Source organism: Pipistrellus hanaki (genome assembly GCF_964339955.1).
Source record: "Pipistrellus hanaki genome assembly, chromosome: 11".
Lineage (NCBI taxonomy): Eukaryota > Metazoa > Chordata > Mammalia > Chiroptera > Vespertilionidae > Pipistrellus > Pipistrellus hanaki.
Window position 1 is genome coordinate 5,446,965 of NC_140513.1, and position 15,754 is coordinate 5,462,718.

Sequence of the window (15,754 nt, forward strand, 5' to 3'; positions counted from 1 at the left end):
ATCGAACCCGGGACCTTTTGGTCCGCAGGCCAACGCTCTATCCACTGAGCCAAACCGGTTTCGGCACGTTACCCTTTGTTAAGCACGGTGCACTTTTATACACAATCCCAGGAGGTAGTCATCCATTATTACCCCCATTTTATCCAAAAGGAAACTGGGGTTCAGAGATGATAAGGGACATGTCTGAAGTCACACAGCTACATGTCAGACTTCAGATGGGCTCCCTTGTCTGACTCCAGACAGGAACTTCTTAGGCAACAGAAGATTCTGAACACAGAATTTTCAGTAACCGGTTTCTAACTGCAGGCACCTGGGCTGAGCGTCTCACTCTACTATCCCTCTTCAGCTGTTTCCTTGAGATCTGTCCCCAAGAATGAGATCAGTGAACCCAGGGGCACAGAAATGCATCATCTTGTCAAGCCAGGTCTCCTCAGGACCACTGGGCTGGTTCACATGTCCACGAGTGAGGTCCTGTGTCTCCGGTGTCCCCCGCGGTAGGCCTTATCGTTTTAGCTGATTTTTGGTAAATTTGTTACTGTGAGTTGGGGTCTTCCTGGCTGTAATACAGTACTTGCGTGTCATTAAGGACTACACAGACTAATATGTCCCAAAGTATTTAACCTTTGTGCCAAGTGTCTCAAAATTAATGGCCATCTGTCCACTGGACGCTCGTTATTTCCCTTCTAGATTAGCATTTACTCCCCCACTTAATTGGGTCATTAAACTCACATCTTTTCCAGTCTCCTGTCCTTGCTGTTGTTGGGCTGATCATAATCTCTATCAATTTACTCTAGTTAGAAAATTGGCACTTCTTCATATTGGAAACTTAAAGACCTAAAGTAACCACAAAGGATGGTCTGAAATTAAAACTTTAACTAAAAGTAGTTGTGGTGGGTGGTCATGTCCTAGACTGGTATATTCCCTGACAAGGTCAATTTTTACCTTAACTGAGCCTATTGCCTTTTTGCATCTAAGATAACATACCTATGAAATGTCAGAGTGACTTGTAACTTCCCTACACACACACACACACACACACACACACACAGGATGAGCCTACAAATCCCTTCATTACTATTGTTATCTTGTTAGTTGTTAACTGTTAACTATCCTGTACCTACCTATGTAATATGTCTATCATTTTACTTTTTTTAAAAAAAGTTTATAATTTATTAATCCTCTCATGAAAAATCTGCACAACCATCACAGATAAAATCACAGAAGAATCTACTTCTTCTTTTGTCAGTACCAACATTGACCTTTGCAGTCTCCCTGACTTTCTTTCTTCTGTTCTTGCGTTCCTTTCTCTGTTTTCTTGAGGTCTTCTTCTCATATATGTTCATTTTGCATGGGTTCATTTTTCTCTGCGTAATCCAGGGAATCATAAATCATGCCAAAGCCAGTGGTCTTGCCACCACCAAAGTGGGTTCTGAATCCAAACACAAAGATGACATCAGGTGTGGTCTTACACATTTTGGCTATTTTTTCCCAAATTTCTGTCTTGGGCACTGTTGCCTTCCCAGGGTGAAGGACATCAATGACCATTTGCTTCTGCTGAAGTAGTCTGTTGGTCGTGAACTTCCTGGTCCAGATAGTTACCGTGTCATTCATGATTAAGGCTGATCTTCAAGCAGCCAGGGAGGAAAAGAGCTATCGTTTTCCTTTGTATCCAATCCCAAGGGTTTCTGCGCTTTGCTTTCTCCCACCTCTCTAATCTGTCACCAATGGATTTCTGTAACCCACTACGTCTCCCCCTTTGATTGAAATGTATAAAAATAGGTTTTGAAAAACTGCCATTCTCCGGACCATTATCCCAATCTGTTGAGATTCTGCTTCCTGGCAATTGTTGACAATTTGGTTCAAATAAACTCACAAAAATTCTTCACAGGTTTAAATGTTTTTACATTAACAATCCCCCCATGAGCAGAAGACAACAAATTTGGTGTGTCTCTCACATCAATGTCTCCCTCTCTCTCTCCCTCTCTCTCTCTCTCTCTCTCTCTCATCCCCCCCTCCCCCCCATTCTCTCTAAAAAAGAAAATGGAAAAGATACCTTCAGGTGAGAATTAAAAACCAGCAATTAGTAGTAGCAGTACTCTTGGTCAGCAAGAAAGCAAAAGAGAAAGAATGGCTTTGAAAGCCCCCACCCATTCCCATGAGGCCTTTTCTCACTTCCTGGAGAAATAGCTTACTCTCCCCTCTCCCGTGTCTCACCTGTGCAGCTTTTGGATGGGCCTGAGCCCTGCTGACCCCACTGGGCCCAGGTGCTGCCTCTGTCGTCCTCCCCACCTTCATTTGCTTCCTGGTCTGCTCTCTCCTGGTTCCCTGCCGATCCTACCACACTGCCCCTTGTAACTGACTGCTGGCACTCTACTCCTTTGTACTAACACAGTGGTAATTACTTACTTACTGGTACAGTTAGGAGTTTAATATCTGTGTCCCCCACAACCAGCTTGTAAAGTCTGTGAGGATGAGGCCTTGTCTGACTTCCGTCCGGCTGTTTCTCCAGTGCTTGATGCTCAATAAAAATGAGTTGAGTTAATAGATAATGAGTGGTGGCCTGTTTTTGCTTCTAAGTTCCCTGAGGGCAGGGCCCGCTTAATTTCCTCTGCACCTGCAGAGAACCTGGCACTGAATGGGCAGCAGTAAATATTTGCTGAGCCATAACCGATTTGGCTCGATGGATAGAGCATCAGCCTGTGGACTTAAGGGTCCCAGGTTCAATTCCGGTCCTTGACCTTCACGCGCGCGCGCTCTCTCTCTCTCTCTCTCTTCTCTCTCTCTCTCTCTCTCTCTCTCTCTCTCTCTCTCTCTCTCTCTCTCTCTCTCTCTTTCTCTCTCTCTTTCTCTCTCTTCCTTCTCCCCGCATTCTCTCTAAAAAAGAAAATGGAAACTATATTCTCAGGTGAGGATTAAAAACTAGCAATATTTTTCTTTTAATATTCTGAGTATATCTCAAAATCAATGTCGTTCTTGAAAGCTATGCCTTAAGTTGGATATTTTCTCACAGGCAAATGTCTGACTAGAGTCAGTAAAGTGAAGACATCTGCAAAGATGTATCCTGGTTTATAAAGGTGACTGTGTGCTCTGTGTTATAAACCAGCCATAACCCTGCCGGCACGGCATGGAGTTCAGCGGAGGGCGCACACTGCACGGGGAGAGCATTCACGCCGCCACATGTGTTGAATGTAAAGCCATCCTGTCCCTCAAACATCGGGCGGACCAGGAACATTGCTCGCCTTCCCTCAGAAGTCAGAGGGCTTTGCAGGATGACTTTGATGTCCAAGACTCTTTAAAAAGATGCCTGGGGAGATGGAACCTTTTCTCTCTAAATTTTTCTAGAGCAAATAGTTCGTTTGACCTTAGACATGACTTCAGCTCTTTCTTGAGCTGAGAGATGTTTAAAATGAAGTCATGGCATCTGATTGAAAGCCTCACTAAGATTTCAAATATGAGGATCTGAAAAGAGATGTCTCTTTAATCCTTTTTTGTCCTTCTGCTCATCCTTTAGTCCTTCCCTCCTCACAGAGAATCAGAACAGAGGGGAGCCCTTTGGCAGCAGAGTCTATCTTTGTTTCTTTTTCTTTTCTAAATATAGTTTTATTTATTTTAGAGAGGAAGGGAGAGGGAGAGAGAGAGAAACATCAACGATGAGAAAAAAATCATTGATTGGCTGCCTCCTGCATGCCCCCTACTGGGGATTGAACCTGCAACCCTGGGCATGTTCCCTGACCAGGGATCGAACCATTCATAGGTCAATAGTCAACCACTGAGCCACGCCAGCTGAGCTGTTTCTTTTTCTTTTAATCAACTTTATGTAAAAAGGCATAATGGTTGTTTTTTTTTATGTTTTTATTGATTTCAGAGAGAGAGAAAGAGAGAGAGAGAGACGGGGGGGGGGGGGGGGATGGGGATTGGGAGAGATAGAAACATCAATGATAAGAGAGAATCATCCATTGGCCTGCACGCCCTCTATTGGTGATCAAGCATACAACCCTGGCATGCGCCCTGACTGGGAATCGAACCGTGACCTCCTGATTCATGGGTCGATGCTCAACAATTGAGCCAGACTGGCCGTGCCGTCATGCCCTTTGACCAATGGGACATTGGTCACTGCCAGCATGCCCTTTGCCGTTTGGACTACCGCTGAGCAGGGGGAGGTGCTCAGAGACTGCTTTTTGATCCTGTTTCCTAGAAACCTCGTGCCTCTCACGCTGCCTGTTCACACAGAGGACGCCAGTGACTGAGGGGGTCCCGACAGGAGAGGTAAGAGCTGCGGGGCAGCAAGCACACAGCGCTGGAGAGGCCTCTGTGGTGATAGTATGGCTGCAGATCTATTCATTACTGAGTGCTCATTCAGCGCTAACCATTGCTCTAGATTTTGAGGATATAGACGTGGGCAGAAAGGAAAAAATCTGTGCCCTTCTGGACCGTACATGCTAGTAGGGAAAGAGAGGCATAAACTTCAAACCATACACCACGTTAGATGGGGAGAAGGGCTCTGGAAAAACAAACAGGGACGGGGGGAGCTCTGAACGAACCTGACTTCTCTAGCAAACAAGAGGATGCTCACCGCTGCAGGGTGAGGAGGGGCTCAGGCACCCGCCTTCCTGACTGTAATCTTCTCCTGCTGACTCCGAGCTGGGGCTTGCCTGAGCCCCGTGTGCCTGCCCTGCTCTGCTCGGCCCCCTCCTGCTGGTTTCCCCAGGATCTGCTCCTCCCTGGCCCGTGTCCCCCCTGTTCCTGGTCCCAGCTCTGTCGTCCTGTCCGCCATCTCTGGCCCAGAGTCGGGCTGGCTTTGTGTTTAGATTCATGCTCCCACCATCACAAGACGTTCTTTCACTGTATTTCCAAGACCGGGCCACATGGTAAAAGCCAGGAACCTCGTTTTCTCGTAAAACAGGTAAAAGTGCCTGCCCCGATGGTTGTTTTGAGAATCCTACAGGATAACAGGTGACATGGTTTTCAGAGCCTGGCACTCGGGGAGGGGGGCAGTGCCGAATGGACAGGCGCTGTTAACACGTGGGGCCCTGAGCTGATGGAAGGGGTGTGGGGGCAGTGCCGTGTGCACCTGGCTTTGCCTCTCCCTTCCCTCCCCCACCCCCACACTGTCATTCTGGCTCCCCTTTCATCAGGAGGCTTAACTCCATGGAATCTTTGCCTCTGGCCACTTAATGAGAAAAACTCTCCCACTGATCTGCTGCCTCCCTCGTGGCCCCACTCTCATCGCCTGAAGAACAGTCTCGGTTCAAAGGGAATGATGCCGTTCCTGTCAGTCAAGACTCAAGAAGACGGGGTATCTGGGCCTTTTATTTCTAGTGCCCTGGCTTGTGAGGCACCGTTTTCCTCCCCTCTGAAAGGAAGGCTATGTAGCCAAGGCTACGCTAGTCTAGGGTGCCCCTTGGCTAAGAGAATCTGTGTCTCGGCATGGACCCTTCTCCTGGCTGGAACCAGCACACCTCCCCTACTTCCCAACTGGGAAGCCTGCCTCAATTGACGCTATAACACTCTAACACTTATTTTTCAACTTGCACCCTCCTCCTCCCCTCCACCCGGTTCTCACAAGACGTTCAGACAAGGGAGCAACCTCTACCATTCCCCTCTTCCCTGAGCTTCTGCCGGCGTCTTTGTCCTTGAGATCCCGGGTTTTTGACAGAGTTGGACACGCGCATTGGCTCTGGCTTCTCTGAAGGCTGTTTGGGGGCTGAACTGTCAGGTGATAAACGGAGACCAGAGTCCGGGGTCAGAGCTCCCTGAACGAAGTTCAGATGCTTAACCTCCCTGCACATTGGCTTCCTCGTCTGTGAAATGGAGACAGTAAGACGCGTTCTCATCCGAAGGGCTGTTAGGAGCAGTGCAATGAGCTCTGACTGCGAAGTCCTTTACCGAGTGCTCAGGTGTGAGACCCACACAAAGCCAGGGGTTCAAGGCTCACACCGGCTCTGTCCGGAGGAGTTATTTCCCTGCGGAGGCTCCTCTGCCCCAGCCAGCTACCCGGGAGCTGCCGCACTGAGCCCCGGGCGCCCGCGGACTCGTCTGTCAGGATCCAGCAGCCGAACAGGGGCCTTATCCAGCTCTCTCACAATTCTTAGAAGTCACCGCATTTCCTGTTGTCGGGGCTTCCGGTGACTCCGCTCTTGTTCCTTTTGAGTCTTGTGCATGAAGCTGGGCACAAGGCAAGTGCTCGATAAATGTTTTAAAACGAGGAACAAGGGAAGGACAGGAAGCAGTCGGGCTCCAGGTGAGTCTCACTCCCATGAGACGGCTCAGAAGCAGGGACCAGAGGGTCCCGGAGCTTCCTGAGTGGGCAGCACTGCAGCCGCCTGCCTGCAGGAGGACCATCCCTGGGCCTCACTCCATTTCTCTTGAAACTGCTGCTCACCCGCCTCTCCACAGAGCTGAAAACAGGCATTTGCCTCTAAGAAATGAGCAGCAGCGATGTCCCAGGTGCCAAGGGCAGTGTGTGACTGACGTTCTTCTCTCCCAACGGGTGAGTCCACAGTCTCGAACATTCCTTTCAAAAAAATGTGTGGAGCACTTCCTTAAGTGTTGCTGAGACTTCAGCCTCTAGATCTCTCTCCAGTTAGACATCCTCAGCAGGAAGGCCGTCCTGAATTCTAAAGCACGCTACAGAGGCAGCTGCGGGAAGCCTAGAGCCTCAGGAGGAAGAACAGGAGGCACACCTACAAGCATGGCCCTTTGTTTATGCAACAGAATCCAAGCTGCATTGCTGGCCCAGGCATCGCTCCCCACACCCATCGTTCCCCTCGCTGCGTCTCACTCCTGCAGATGGGAATGCTGTGTCTAGCAAGATGAGGATATATACCTGGGCATACTTTAATTACAAAAAAGAAAGTGCACGTGGCCAGCAGGAACTCCTGAGGCCCAGGACTGAATCACACAGGGATGATACCAGCTTTGGTGTAAATTAAAAAATAATAATAATAAATAATAATAATAATAAAATATATATATTATTGATTTTTCACAGAGAGGAAGGGAGAGGGACAGAGAGCTAGAAACATCGATCAGCTGCCTTCTGCACACCCGCCACTGGGGATGTGCCCGCAACCAAGGTACATGCACTTGACTGGAATCGAACCCAGGACCATTCAGTCCGCAGGCTGATGCTCTATCCACTGAGGCAAACCAGTCAGTGCTGTGTAAATTTCTTTAAGTTTAAACTAACTCTCAGAGCGAGGAAAGAATAGCGTAGCCTGCCCAGCTTCCTTGTGTCCAGAGGGGTCATTCGACCACCAACAGAAAGCTTTCCTCTCCTCGTGAGCAGGGGAGGGACTCTCACCCAGGGTGCAAGCTCTGTCTCACGACCTCCGACGGCGGCTGCTAGCAAGTACAGCTGCGGACGGGAGAAAACCTTTTAGGAACATGTCACTATTCCCCCTGGAGCAGATACGAGTCATATCTGGGGAGGGGCTCCCAACAGCAGGTCCCTCGCTGCCCTTCGTCTTGCATAATTTCACCCGAGGCGCTATTCTGATCACAGGACAAGCTGTCGCCCAGGAATTCTGCAAAAAACCACAGTGACATTCATCCTGCCCATGCAGGGGGTTCTTCGGGGTCTGGATTTCTGAAAGGGGCCGCTTCTGACTGATAAGATTACTCAGAGAACAAGAAGACACTTTTTAAAGTCTGCCGTGCCAGTCATTCCAAGTTCAAAAATAAAATACAGCTGAATGACGCTCGGCCTCCATTTGTAACAGCGGGAGGGACTCAGAGAAGCAGAAGCAGCTCGGCTGGCCGAGGGTGTGACTTGTGTATGATGTGGTCGGAGACCAGCTCTCAGTTCCTGACGGACGGATGCCCCGGGCGGTGACAGTGCGCACAGGCCAGTGGGGTGCGGCAGGGCCCTCCCAGGGAGTCCGCACAATTGAATCCCGAAGGGGAGCCACTTGAGTGTGACAAAGCGAACTTTCAATACCCAGTAATTCCTAAAGCAGGTCCTGGGTGGCTATTTACAAAATAAATCTGCAATCCTGACAGGTTTGGCTCAGTGGATAGAGCACTGGCCTGTGGACTGAAGGGTCCCAGGTTCGATTCCGGTCAAGGGCACGTACCTTGGTTGCGGGAACATCCCCAGTAGTGGATGTGCAGGAGGCAGCTGATCCATGTTCCTCTCTCATTGATGTTTCTAACTCTCTATCTCTCTCCTTTCCTCTCTGTAAAAAAAAAAAAAAAAAAAAAAAAATCAATAAAATATATATTTAAAAATAAATAAATCTGCATTTGCTGGGTGACTGAATTACAAGAGGGGCTACAACCAATAATGGCATATGCATTTTCAGCTCTCAGCCTAAGAGAATTTGATGTCTCCCGTCTCTCACCTTTCCACTGCCATGCCCAAGCCTTCCTAAAGACTGTGGGAGACGGTTCTGATGTCACCTGAACCATCTGTGGGATGCCAGGCCGCATGCTATAAGGAACACAGATGCATAAGGAACACAGATGTGTAAGGAACACAGATGCATAAGGAACACAGATGTGTAATGAACGCAGACACAGCAGGTCTTTACACCCGCTGGTCCTCACAGAGCTTAGCGGTGCACACACAGATCACGCCAGCATGAGTGACACAACCTCAGCTTCACGGGGGCTCCAGAAGGACACATGACACTGAGATGGGAAGAGCAGCGAAAGCTTCTTAGAGGAGGTGGCTTTAGAAACGGATATTTGGGGCAGGACAAAGGGGCAGGGTTCTGGCAGGAGGAGGACATCGTGGGCATCCTCCGAGGAGGGAACCTCAGTAATGCTCATGGATATGGGGAAGGTGAGGGCAGGCTCAAGGAATAGGGCTTGGGCCGGAGAGAAGTGATAGAACAGGGATATAATGAGAACAACAGGAAAGGAAACCTAAGCCTGAAGAGGATGGCCTATTTGGTAGGAACTGGGGACCCTCTGGAGGTTTCAAAGCAGCTTGGTGGCATGCTGAAGAGTGAGGTTGACAGAGGTGAGTAGGATGGGGTGGAGTGGGGAGACCAGGCTGGCTCAGGAATCTAGGTAAGAGAGAGTGAGGATGGGGTGGTGACAGCCACCTGTAAGCCTTTAAAGAACTGAACTCAGCTGAGTGTGTGGGGATGGGGTGCTCAGATTTCCTGCCTGCCGCCCTGTCATGACCTTCACGGAGAGAAGCGGGGGAGCAGTACCCTTTTGGAGGACATTAGTGGGACAATTTTTGACTTACATGAAAGGAACTGCCCGTTGGAATCTGGCCGGCATGCACGAGCGCCAGAGGCAAAAATCCCATTGAAGAAAATCAAGTTTAGAAGGAGCGTCTGCAGTTCTTGTTCTCAGACTACTGTACCGGGGTTAACAACCGCCCCGCCCCCATCCATTAGGAGAGTAGTACTGCCCTAGTCCATCACCGACTTTGAACTTGGGCTCATGGTAGCTCCTCCCTTCAGGCATGTCCCACACCCAGGGAGCCACACTAGCTAGCCTAGTATCTGTCACTCAGCCCAGGTCGGGAATGCAGCACAAACAACACGCCTTGGGTCATTTCATTCTATCGCGTTAATCTTCCCGACCGCTCTGATTATCGCCTATGCAATCACACTCTTCAGTCTGGGACCTGCGGCCCTACGTGACCTGGGGCACCGCCACGGCCTAGCTGTCACGCGCTGGGCTTCTGGGTCAGATGACCCAGTTTGGAATTCTGGCTCTGAGCCTCAGTTTTCCCTTTCTTTCCCAGCCAGGCGGTAGTAAAGATCTAGAGATATCACATGTAAAGATAGTAGCACCGAGTCCAGCATGCAGTAAACACTCAGTAGTTGACATCCATTACCATAGTAACAGCTTGGCCCCCAAGCGGTATACACTTTCCTACTGTATTCCCGCAGCTCCTTGTACATTTCCACACCTCCACGCTTTTCTTAATACGTTTCCCTCTGGGTAAGGTTGGCCTCTTCTTAATCCTTAGTTTCAAAGGTCAGATGCTCACCTGGGCCCTCCTCAGATGCTAACAGCATGCCTGGCACCCTGTGTGAGGCTGTGGTGCTTTTCATTAGCGTGAGAGCGGGCCCAGTCTTATCGGCTTCCAGCATGTGATCTCCAGGAGAGCAGGGATTTGTGTGTTATTTATTGCCTGTCCTCAGCGTGTAGAACAGCACGTAGAGTTAGGCTCTTATTTGTTTTAAAATCCTAGCCCAAGAATATGATGTTTTTATTGATTTTAGAGGAGGAGGAAGAAAGCGAGAAACATCAATGTGAGAAATATCGATCAGTTGCCTCCATACACATCCTGACTGCAACCTAGGTATGTGCCCTGATTGGGAACTGAACCTGCAATCTTCTTGGTGCATGGGATAATTCTCCAACCAATTGAGCCACCCAGCCAGGGTTTACATTTAGTATTTTTAAAAAATTTTATTAATTTGTGTGTGTGTGTGTGTGTGTGTGTGAGAGAGAGAGAGAGAGAGAGAGAGAGAGAGAGAGAGAGAGAGAGAGAAACATCATTTTTTTGTTCCATTTATGTATGCATTTGTTGGTTGGTTCCTGCATATGTCCTGACTGGGAATCGAACCAGCAACCTTCTGCTGTACAAGACAACACCCAACCAACTGAGCCACATTGGCCAGGACTTATTTTTTTAAAAGCATGACTTTGTTTACTACCCTGTTTCCCCGAAAATAAGATAGTGTCTTATATTAATTTTTGCTCCCAAAGATGCACTATGTCTTATTTTCAGGGGATGTCTTATTTTTCCATGAAGAAGAATATGGTACACATTTATTGTTAAAATTTAGAAAATTTATTACCTGTATACGGTACGGTAGTACGGTAGTTGTCAACACAAACCAGACAAACTGTGAATCCTATAGTATTAAGAATTTACTCATTTATTCAATGACAATCATGTCATCATCTTCTGGAACATCATCATAACAATCCAATTCCTGAATTTCCTAGTGAATTTCTTGTGACTCCATTTCTTTCAGAATCAGTGAACCAAATCTCTCATGTTTAGCAATAGCATTCTGAGACAGAGCCTAGAGGGGCCTTATTTTTGGAAGGGTGCCTTATATTTCACTCAGAAGGAAACCTGTAAATAGGTCTTATTTTCAGAGGATGTCTTATTTTCGGGGAAACACGGTAGCTAATGCACTCTTAGAGGCCTGTTACTGCTTTGTTCTATAGTTTCTATAATGTCCTTGTGAATTCAATGTCCTGAACTATAGACAAATGACAACACGAGGGTTCTGCTCAAATAGGGGGAGTGGTAAAGTCCTCGGAGGCAGAAATAGGAACCAGTGATGGGGAAGTTCACCCCTTTTACTCTCGGAATGGCAGTGACAATTTTACTGGAAACCCAGGAGAGCAGGTAAGGGTAGCTCTGTAGCCGTTACAGAAAATGGCTGTAACTTGGGTCATGGCCTGCAGGTGAATTAAGCTCATGGCTTAGACCACATCCACAGCCAAGAATGTACTGGTCACCAGCCACAGTTAGGTCTGTTTGAGAAATGTGCTCTTAAAGCTGAAGGTTCAATCTTATTTATAGGTCTTATATATAAGGCTTAGCTACTTATATGACACAGACAACAAAGGACCTATCCCGAACAGAGATGTATTCACAACCTCGGAAAACAGCCAATCACAGCCCAAGGCCAGAGCTGGTGGTCAATAAATATTTGGTAAATAAGTGAGAGAATGAATGGGCCAGGGGATGTAAAGCTACTTTATAAGATTTCCACACATGTGCACGCTAATACTTTTCAGCTATGTACTTTTTGAAGAATAAATATAATGCATTTAAGCATTACTGAATCCATAATATTGTTTTGTAATTTTGAATTTTCCTTGGTCAACTATTGTCATGTTGTTGTTTTGTTTTGTTTTTTTTGTTTGTTTGTTTTTTTTGGGGGGGTTTCCGCAAAATTTTCTAATATTTGAAAAGGATCCTTCTACTTGAAAAGTGGAAACATTTGCCCTAAGATGCTTCTGAAACCATTTCCAGCAGAACCGCTAACACCTCCTGGCAGCGTGCCCTGTGGGAGCCACAAGCCCGCGGCGGCCCTTCCTGTTTCAGGGGTCAGAGAAGCCTGCCGCCCGCTCCCTCAGAGCCGGGTCGTGAGAAACAGCTGCTGTTGCATGCAGTCCCCCGTTGTCCAGCCCAGGTTCTGTTTGCCGCCTACAACATTCTACTGTCACCTACGGCTCAGATCCATCACTATTTGAATGTTGTGCAAAGCAACTTTTGGTCCTTAATCAATTGCCACAAATCTTCGTCTTAGATGAAACACCAAATAACATGTAACCATCTGTTTTAGATTGTGCCGAAATGTACTGAAAATAAGACCTCTTCTAGAACAAGCTAGAGAGGGGTTCCAAAGGCCAAGGGCTTATCAGAGCCCCCTGATTTTATCTCCAGGGTCTTGGCAGCAGCTGCACCTGCTTATCTTTGGGTTGGTGGACCCCAACCAGCTTCTAGGAGAAATTAACAACAAAGAGTCACTTTTCTTCACTCTACGTCTAATCCTGTATAATAAAAGGCTAATATACAAATCAACCGGACGGCGGAACTGACAACTAGGAGGCACACGCCCAATGCAGGAGCTGCCCCCTGGTGGCCAGTGCGCTCACTCAGCCAGAAGCCAGGCTCCCGGGTAGTGAGCGCAGTGGCAGTGGTGGAGCCTCTCTTGCCTCCGAGGCAGCACTAAGGATGTCAGTCAGTAGGACATCTCCCAAGGGCTCTCAGACTGCTAGAGGGCACAGGCTGGGCCGAGGGACACTCCCCAGTGCATGAATTTCATGCACCGGGCCTCTAGTATATTTCCTAAGGGTTGTAGCAATTCAGTTTATCTGCTTCTAAAACAAGTTGTCAACTGTAAGTCATTCTACTGTCATGTCGGCTTTTCTACAGACACGGCTTTTCTCTAGTAAATATCATTATTTGATAACTCCCATTGCCCTCTTCTTCCTGACTTTACCTACATCCAGTATTACAGCTAAGCACTTACTCAGATACAGAATCTGTCATTCGTGTTAGGAAAGAGGATCTATGCTTATCTTAGAATTCTCGGCTAACGGGCAAGTTCAGCAATACATAGGTGACACTCAGCCGCAGGAGGGCACTTCCTAAGACAGCTAGGTGCCCACATTTCCTAAGGAAGGTCTTTAAAGAAGCAAACAGTCCATGACTGTAATTGGTAAGGACTGAGCAGTAAAATTTGCATTTATTCTTTTTAAATTCAGCAGGAGTTACTGCCTATGGCTCAGGATCGTGCCAGGAACGGCCACTTAGAGACACAGTTCCTATTTATTTGCGAGGAGCTCGCTGTCTCACAGGGAGCTGGGCTGTGTGAAGAGTGCATGGTACACATATATAAAGTCACAATACAGTGACAAATGCTACAAAATGAAATTCCAAAGTGAAATGGTGCCACGGAGAGGGGTGTGACTAATTGTCAGGGGTGCTCAGAGATTAGTTTTGCAGTTTTCCAGGAGGACAAAGGTCTGGGAGCGGTAGATGAGACATGGGTATTCAAGGCAGAGGAATTGTCCGTGTGAGGCCCAAAAAGAGCAGCCAGGGCCCACGTGGGGATCGGCAAACCAAAACGAGCCAGTAGGCGAATGTCAGTTGGGGCCCGCTGCCAGGCTAAGGAGTTAAGGTTCTGCCAGGAGGCTCACGGCGGTAACTGGATTAGATCCGCTCAGGAAGGAGGGGCTTGGAGCAGTGGAGTGGAGGGAGGGAGATCACAGCAGGCCTGGGGGCTATGGTGGCTGCCCCAGATCTGAGAGGTACGGGGTGGGCCAGGTTGGGGCCCGCCAACCCAGAGATAAGTAGGTGCTGCTGTGCCAAGACCCTGGAGATAAATACCAGAGCCGTGGTCAGGGGCCCAGAAAAGCCCCTGGCCTTCAGAACCCCCCTCTAGATCATTTATGTTCAAAACTTAACACCCAGAGCTCCAGCAGGCAGCGTGGGGTTTCCTCTGGACGTTCTGAGTCCTCACACAGCAAGTCACTGGAAGCAACAGGGCACAGTGGAGCCCGGGACTCCGGCAGCCTGGGTTTGAGTCCTGGCTCTGCCGGCAGTCCTTCTGCTGGACAGGAACAGCACTAACCTACTTTGGAGGGCTAGAGTGAGGGTGAAGAGCTGATCCAGGGAAAGGGCTTAGGACAGTGCAGAACACAGCAGGCCTGGGTAAATGTAGCATGTGAAAAAGTGAGCAGGTGGTTGGCTGTATCATGTGAAATCAAAGCTGCTCTGGTCCCATGAACCAGGAGGTCACAGTTCGATTCCTAGGCAGGGCCCAGGCCCAGGTTGTGGCCTTCATCCCCACTGTGGGGTGTGCAGGAGGTAGCCGGTCAATGATTCTCTTTCATCTTTGATGTTTTTCTCTCTCTCTCCCTTCCTCTCTGAAATCAATAAAAGTATTACAACAAATAAACAAACAGAGCTGCTCTGGTCTGAAGGGAATGGGGGTGGGGTCGTGCTCCTTTTTTATTTATTTATTTATTTATTTATTTATAAATATATTTTTATTGATTTTTTACAGAGAGGAAGGAAGATAGATAGAGAGCTAGAAACGTCGATGAGAGAGAAACATCAACCAGCTGCCTCTTGCACACCCCCTACCGGGGATGTGCCCGCAACCAATGTAGATGCCCGACCAGAATCGAACCTGGGACCTTTCAGTCTGCAGACCGATGCTCTACCACTGAGCCAAACCGGCTTTGGAAGGTCGTGCTCCTTTTGCCTGCCCATCTTTGGGTTAGGTCTAGATGGAACGTCTCCACTAGTTTGCAAACCACTGGACTCTCCATTCCTGGGTTTAACTTCTACATGTAATTCCTGAACCCAAATTCAAGTAGGGCCAGCCAATCCAGGCCCGGAGCAGAATCTGGACGGAACAGCGTTTCTCATAAGAGAGCAAAGTGCGACCGGAGGACTGCCGGTGGGTCACCGTCACCTACAGACACCAGAGGCTATCCCACCAGGCCTGTGCTCCCCAGCACCAGAGGCTGTGCTCAGGCTCTGCAGATGGAGAGGAACACCTGTGCGAACCTCGCCCTCAGACACAGACCCCTGCTGGCCCAGGCGGGGATGGGCCCACATCTCCCCACCAGCATGGAAGCTGTCATCCTTTCCTGCTTTGTGAGGGGCCTGAAATAAAATTCTCCCTCACAGGACTGTGATGAGGAATAAATGAGTTAATTCGAGTTAGGAATTTAGCACACTTAAATATGCAATGAAACCTTAGCTCCGAGCTGTTATTTTCCGTCCAAAATCACAATTCTTACACCTGTTTAAGTCGCTACAGTGTTCAGTGGGTTAAATAGGGGTTCAGAGCCCAATAAGTATATAGAATTACAATTAAATTCTCCAAGAAAAATTATCTTCATATTGTGAGTAGACAAAAGTTATTCCATACTATATAAATAAGGTGAAAATTAACCTTATCTAGTTTAGTTCAAGGTCATTGCTGTCACTTAAAAGCCTACGGTTTCTTTCTTTCTTTTTTTTTTTTTTAATATGTTTTTATTGATTTTTTTACAGAGAGGAAGGGAGAGGGATAGAGAGCTAGGAACGTCGATGAGAGAGAAACACCGACCAGCTGCCTCTTGCACACCCCCTACCAAGGATGTGCCTGCAACCAACGTACATGGCCCCTGACTGGAATCGAACCCGGGACCTTTCAGTCCGCAGACCGACGCTCTACCACTGAGCCAAACCAGTTTCGGCAAGCCTATGGTTTCTATGAAGTCAAATCCTACCGGGGTTTTAGCAGCTTTGGCATCC

The 15,754-nt window shown here is 48.1% G+C and overlaps 1 pseudogene across 1 annotated transcript; it reads right to left on the reverse strand.

Moving 5' to 3' along the window:
- Positions 1 to 1,181: 1,181 nt before the first annotated feature.
- LOC311630445 (small ribosomal subunit protein eS24-like) lies at positions 1,182 to 1,996 on the reverse strand (annotated as a pseudogene). The gene has a single exon. The product of its transcript is annotated as a small ribosomal subunit protein eS24-like (transcript).
- Between the last annotated feature and the right edge of the window lie 13,758 nt (positions 1,997 to 15,754).